The sequence below is a fragment of the Juglans regia genome, chromosome 14 (assembly GCF_001411555.2).
Source record: "Juglans regia cultivar Chandler chromosome 14, Walnut 2.0, whole genome shotgun sequence".
NCBI classification, from domain to species: domain Eukaryota; kingdom Viridiplantae; phylum Streptophyta; class Magnoliopsida; order Fagales; family Juglandaceae; genus Juglans; species Juglans regia.
Window position 1 is genome coordinate 20449931 of NC_049914.1, and position 7844 is coordinate 20457774.

The window sequence follows — 7844 nt, forward strand, 5'->3', positions numbered from 1 at the left end:
ACGGCGAAGATGATGATCCACGCTCAGGGCCATATACCAAGCTTTCCACATGTTAATGGACATCTTAAGAGGAAGACTTTTATGCCACATCCAAGAGTGCCCTTCAAGAGTGCCACCCCTAATACGAACATAATCCCAAGCCGACTTGGTAGAAAAAAGACCGTTATAATTTTTTGTCCATTTTAGCACGTCCAAACCTGGTTTAGATTTATAAATACCCTCTAAAATATTGTTTAGATTATCCGAGCCCACTAGATAGAGAATAAAATCCACGTCCCAACTATTAGATAATTTGTAGTCCTTAATTTTAAGGAGAGGATTACCCACAATAGGCATATCATTAGCTAAAGGACCTCTCTCCCCCCATTTATCATACCAGAAAAAAAATATTTCCTTCTTTTAGATGCCACTTAGTGTTATCCAAGACCAAAGGAAGAGTTTTAGCAATAATTTCCCAAAACCTAGTACCCTTAGTTGGATCAACCAGAGTCCAGGGCTTGGCACGCACATACTTACCCTTAAAAAAATTGGCCCATAAAGAATTACCATGAATGAGATTCCAAGCAAAACGAGTGTGAAGGGCTTGTTGCATATCATTAAGATTCCTTAATGCTAAGCCACCTTCCTCCACGGGACGACATATAGAATTCCAGGCAACCCATTTTTTCTTACCCTTACCATTTACCACCCCCCAGAAAAAGTGCTCATCATACGATGGAGAATTTTGATAGTGGATTGCGGGACCTATAGAACTGCAAAGAGATGGAGGGCCATATTAGAAAGAACATGCCGCAATAAAATAAGTTTGCCACCTGCCAAAAGAATTTTAATTTTCCAACTTGATATTTTCTTTTGAACCTTAGACACCATATCTTCCAAATACACATATTTGAGTCAACCCAAGATAATAAGCACGCCAAGATATTTGAAGGGGAAAGATCCTTCTGAAAATCAAGTCATTCTTAATAATAGACTCTTACAAGCTGAGGGAATTTTTTGGCAAATTTAGAATGGTTAATGCATTGTCCCGACCAACTTTCATATTTATGAAGCACAACTAAAATCTCCTGGATGGCTTTAGAGCTACCATTAGAAAAAGGTACCACATCATCAACATACATAGGATGAGAAATTATAGGTGTACCTCGGAACTGCTAGAATTGACCAACTTTCCAAGCCTCCACACTTTGCTTGATGAGTCGAGAGAAAACTTCTTGTAGAATAATAAATAGATAGGGGGAGAGGGGGTCACCCTGACTCAAACCACGACCCCCTTGAAAAAAAGCCTTTAATAGTGCCATTCATCATAATAGAATACCAAGGAGTCAAAATACAGGTTCTGATAAGATCACAAAAATTAGGAGAGAAGCCAAAACAGTGAAGAATCTCCATAAGAAAAGACTAGTCCACTCGATCATCCACTCGATCATAAGCCTTAGCGATATCCAGCTTAATCATGATATTACCACCATGGGCCTTCTTATTAGTGGAATGAACCATTTCCTGCGTAATACTAATATTCTCAAAGATACTTCTTCCCGGGATGAAAGCGCCTTGTTCCCAAAAATATCATTCGTGGGAGGAGACCTGTCAAGTGATTAACAATGATCTTGGAGCATATTTTATAAAACACCAAGCAAAGACTAATAGGCCTGAACTTATCAAATCTAGAAGGATTATCAACCTTTGGGATTAAGACAAGAAAAGAGGCTATAAAAATCTTGGAAGTTGTTTAGAAACAAAAAAGTCAGATATGGCTTCCAAGACATCCTCTTTCACTACCTCCCAACAACTTTTGAAAAAACCAGAACCAAATCCATCAGGTCCCGGGGCACTATTATACGGGATAGAAGAAAGAGCTGAGAAAACTTCATTCATAGTAGGAACTGAGCACATAATAGAATTATCAGCGTCTGAAATAATAGGTGAAATAATAGTCGACAATTCAGGTAACAATCTAGTCGGCATGCCTTGCAGAAATTAGAAAAGAAATCCGCTGCCCCTTGATGAAGACTCTCAGGCGAATTGAAGACCATCCCATTCGAACACCTCATTTCCACCACTCTTTTATGCCGTTTATTGGCAAGGCAAGCAAGGAAAAAATTTGTATTCCGATCACCTTCCACGTGCCATTTTAACTTAGAAAGCTGAGCCAATCTTGTATCTTCATGGCGAAGCCAAGTATCTAGTTCTGAAGATGAGACAAGAAGGTCTCTTTCTGTTGCTTCATCCCAACTTTGATGTAGCTTATTTTCAAGCTCTTCAATGTGACTTTCAAGCGAGTTAATATTCATAGTGGTACAGCCGAAAATATGTTTATTCCATTCCCGCAAAGCCACCTTAAAATTCTTCAACTTGACTGCCAATTTAGTGAGACCATGACCAACAACAGACGTAGACCGTGCCTGGCGAACACACATTAAAAACTGTGGATGATCCACCCACATTTGTTGAAACCGGAAAGGCGAGGGGCCATAAGAGAAAGGATCCATCTTAAATTCAATAACCATAGGAGAGTATAGGACGTAGTGCACTGAAGGTAGGAACAGATTGCATTCAGAAAAGAAGAGAGCAAAGGAACATCCATGAATACCCGATCCAATTTTGCCCAAGACCGAGCTAGACCCGACTGCCCATTGCACCAGGAGTATGTTTTGCCTTTCGATTTCATTTCAACCAAACCACCATGATGGATCCAACCATTGAAATCCTCCATCACGACATTGGGACGAGGACAACCACCCCTTCTCTCAGAATTATTACGAATAATATTAAAGTCTCTAGCAAAGAGGCAAGGTTCCAAACCCATAGACTGAGAACTAAGCTCCTCCCACAAGCTTTTTCTCTCATACATGCTACACTTAGCATAGATAATAATACACAAGAACTGATAAGACCCGGTACGCGAAGATAAATAAACTGTAGGCTTGTCCGCACCACTTGTACATCAAGAACATTGTCCCAAAAAATCCAAATTTTACCACCATCAGCTACATTAGATATAAACGAATAAAATGTAAAGAATGCATCAACCGAAGAGCTTTGTCTAGAGTTTGGAACGGTTACAAAACTACTACAAGCTTAGGCTTGAACTTACAAACCAAGTTTTTTAAACGACGCCGAGAAGTGCCAATGCCTCGGACATTCCAAACAATGATGGAGTCACTCATAAGGGCGAGGTAAAGGAATGGGTAAGGACCCGAAGAGAACTTCTCACTTTCTCAAATTTCTTCTTCTAATATTTTTTCTTATTATTTTTGCCTTCAGCATCTGAATGATAATCTTTTTCCTGAGGGAGAACTTGTGGAGGAATATCAGGATCGGGCTCAGAAACAACATCATCTAACATGGGTTCCTGATTGGCATTCGTATTTACATCTTCCAAACAGGGGTCGGATTCCCTACTAAAATTAAGAGATTCCTCCAAAATCAGAGGGTAGGGCTCAGGAAAACTGAAAGAAAAAATTGGTTTTAAAAGATTACCTGCATCCTCATTGGGCGTGAGCTCCCCCCTGTCCATAATATCACTGGGAGCGAGCACCCCATCTGCGTTCTCAACTGTTACTGCTGCTTTCGTAATATTGATCTCCTGATCACAGGACGTTAATGCCTTGGTAGTTAGTTGTTCGGTAGTGACACCATGCGGTTCAGCAGCTTCACCATCCTCGTTCTTAGGGACAGTAGGTTATGACATCTCACCATCCTGTATGCTACCATTATTGTTTCCACCAAAAATTGATTCACCTTTCTTGACCATGCATGAGTTTCCCCATGCGACAAGTCTTTGTATTATGCCCCTGCACTCTACACTTTCCACAATACGCAGGTAGCGTTTCATATAGGATTTCCTGTTTCTGACTAGTTGGTAGTCCAAGAGTGCCTATCCAGAAGTAAGGAATAGGTTCCTTGGCTTCATCCATCTCCAAACAGATTCTAGCTCTATCCGTCCAAGTCGCACAACGAGTGGGATTGTCCCTGCATGTAAAATGACCAATAGGTGCCGTGAATATTCGTACGAATGATTCTTGGTAGAAATTAGGTTGTAATCCATGAAGCAAGATCCACACAGGGATGTTAGATGGTTGATGCTCTTCATTAAAGGCTGGAGACTAGTGAGAAATGCACTGTAAGCCACTCCATTCACTTCGCATGATTCACGGGACAAGGCTTTCACAAAGTCAGACTTTGTGGTTAGCCTTACGAATACATTACGGGGAAGTTTCATGGAAGAAACCACCGGGGTAGAGGACCGACCCCAACGGCTATGGATAAATGCACGGAAAGCATCCAGGGAAGGTCTTTGCCGAAGGAACTTGAGTACAATGGAGAAACGGAATGGCTCAGCCGAACGATTGATTTCCTTTTTCGAAATTTGGAAGAAAATTTCTCGGTCCAAGACTTTCGGCGCACGAGGAGTGACGTGGATGTTAGGCAGGGGTTGTGGAGCCACAGCAGCCAGTTCAGAGAAGGATTGACAGCCAGAAGCATGGTCATCAACGGCTGCCATGTAGCCTCACCGAAGTAGCAGCGTCCAAACGAAACCCTGCGATCACAAGATTGTTACCTGACTTGTCGACTCGAATTTCACCTATTATTTCAAACTCTGATAATTCTTTTATGTGCTTAGTTCCTACTATAAATGAAGTTTTCTCAGCTCTTTCTTCTACCTCGTCTAATAGTGCCCCGGGACCTGATGGATTTGGTTTGGATTTTTTCAAAAGTTGTTGGGAGGTAGTGAAAGAGGATGTCTTGGAAGCCATATCTGAATTTTTTGTTTCTAGACAGCTTCCAAGATTTTTTACAGCCTCTTTTCTTGTCTTAATCCCAAAGGTTGATAATCCTTCTAGATTTAATAAGTTCAGGCCTATCAGTCTTTGCTCGGTGTTTTATAAAATATGCTCCAAGATAATTGTTAATCGCTTGACAAGTCTCCTCCCACGAATGATATCGTGGGAACAAGGCGCTTTCATCCCGGGAAGAAGTATCTTTGAGAATATTAGTATTACGCACGAAATGGTTCATTCCATTAATAAGAAGATATAAGTTACATGTTCATGAGAAAAAGTCCCATACTTGGAGTGATCATCCATCCTTTTATAGGTTGGATTTTTAATTTTTTTCTTCTCCATTTGATGGTTTGTGGGATTTCATGTGTCAGATTCCCAAGCTAGCCATGTTTTGAAAGTGGATCGACTTTTCAGCTTATCTTCTGAGATACCATGCTTAATCTCCCCTTATCCCAAGAAGTTTGGTGCTGGGCCATCGTCAAGATTGTGCTAAGCACTAGGAATGAACCTACACATAAAGGTCCAATACAGATGCCCATTTCTTGTCCCTCCAGCTCATCTTCTGCCTTGCTCGTGGTCTCGAGCTAGGTTTTGTAGCTCGGTGAACCAAAGTTAGCACTCGAAACTCTTGCTCGCTCAGTGATCTCTAGCATCTTTGAAGCTTTACCTTGCTTGTTGGTTCTGATTGAGGTCTTATTACTCTGTCTGGCTTGGTGATCTCAAGTAGTACTTGAAGCACCAGCTTAAGTGGTCCCCAATTGGATGTTCCTGAGCTAGTTCTCGGAGCTTTGTGTTGCTCATTGTTCCCATGCCACCATTTTTAAAAGCCCTATGGTGACCATCTCAAGCGACGTCCTGTTGCTCTGCCTCTCTTGGTGAGCCTGAGCCAGTGATGGGACCTCTACCTCGCTCGAGACCACTGAGTAAGATTTTATTACTTTGCATGGCTCAATGACCTTGAGTCCATCCTTGGAGATCTACCTTGCTTGGTTATTTTGAGTGAAACCTTGTTGCTGTTCCAAGCCTCGTGATCACTAGCTAGCTAGTAATTGGAGCTTTGCCTCACTTAGTGGTCTTGAGCGAGCTCTTGCTGCTATGCCTTTGTCAAATCAGTTTTGCTCTACCTTTCTTCGTGGTCCTTTGTGAGGTCTTTTCAGGTTGCGTCTGGGTGTTGAGGTGATCTCAGATGATCTGAGTTAGTCCGTGAATAGTAATATTTTATAGGTCCCATTTAGATGTGTTTGAATGAATGAAGTAGGCTGAGATATGTTTAACTTTTTATGAAAAATTGAAAAAGTAGTGTATTCCATCAATGATTGGTTTGAGATAGGTTGAGATAGATTTGACACCGAAACATAACCTTACTCTACTTGGCTTGGTGAACCCAAGCCTTTCTTGGAGCTCAATGACAATATTTTTGCAGAAAAAACTCGAAGCTTTTTACTAATAATTAGTTCTAAACAAAACTTTAATCCAGTATATAGACAACAATATATCAAGAACTTTGTAAATAGAACCTTTTAAGCTTCTTGTTGCTTAATGAATGCATTTACTTCTTCCAGTAGTTTTTCCTTTTATAGAGTATGGCCTTCTTATAAGTAAATATAGAAAAGGTAATTAGAGGGTATTCTTGTAAAAGAAAAAAAAGGAAATAGACACGTGTGCTTTATTTTACTAGCATATAAATTCTTGTAAATGTACATGTAACAGTGCAACTGAGATAGATTCAATTAACGAGAACTTTCCCTTTTTCTTCTCAATCCGTAAATTCTCTCCCTTCTCTCTCTTTCGGTTTGATAATATCTTTAGAATTTTTCCCTTTCTGGGACATGGCAATCCAAGTTTTGTCATGGTATCAAAGCGGTACCTCCCGCTTTTGGTTTTCAAGATTCATGATATTTTTCATTCTAGATATAGAAAATGAGATTTTTTCAAAGAATTCTAAGATTTTTCTTTTAGATCTATTCAAGAATTTTGAGATATTTTCAATGGATCCCTTAATTTTTCAGAATCCCAGTTTGTCCACCTGCATCTATGAAGAAATGAGAGCTTCGGGGTGGAGGGGGACACCTCCAATGCCAAAGTCAGTATGCGATTTCCTTTGTGAGGATTATGAAATCATAGGTATCAAAGTGTCTGAACCCCTCCCCTTGCTAAGGGAGGGGATATATATACCTGGTCAGGAGCGATCCTTGGGAAGGGGATTGTGGAAGTGTCGCTCCGTACTTGGGTGGTGTGTCCCTACTAGCTCCCTGTTGTGCAACAGACTTGTGAGACTTGATCGTGCGACCACTGACAACCTAGGAGGCACGTCGTGGCGTGCCTAGCCTCGAACTTGATTAAATGCAGCATGGCTCCCTGTCGTGGCGTGTCCACTTTTGCCCTTCATTGAATGAGGCGTGGCGTGGGTCACATGCTTTCATTCCTTAGGCCTCTCCAGACGCCGAGGTTTAAGGATAGGGATTGTCCTTGATCTCGTGTGCTAGGGTTGTTGGCTAGTAGTGGCGTTAGACAATTCTGCCTAACGCGTGTTACCTAACTGCTTCTCCTCTCAGGCCTCATGAGCCAACATGGCCCAGCCTACCCCTTGTCCTCGGGCCTTATGGGCTGGACCTGTTTCTCCCAACCCGACCCAAGGGATTACTCCCCTCTCACGTGTGATAATCCCTCAAGTCCTTATTTCCTTCATCATGTAGAAAATTTGGGAATAGTGTTGGTTACGCAAGTGCTTAATGGAGGTAATTTCCATACGTGGAGACATTCGATGTCAATGGCAATCAGTGCCAAGAACAAGGCAGCGTTTGTGAATGAGAGTCTACCCAAGCCTACTGAGGACGATCCATTGTTTCCTTCATGGTTGCAATGCAATGACACTGTAATATCTTGGCTAGTTAATTCAATTTCCAAATATATAGCATCTACTATATTGTTTATGGATTCGGTAGCAGAAATTTGGAAGGATTTACATAATAGATTTGCACAAGGAAATCACCCTAGAATTTTCCAACTTAGGAAGGATATTTCAACCAAAACACAAGGGCAAAATCTTGTTAGTAT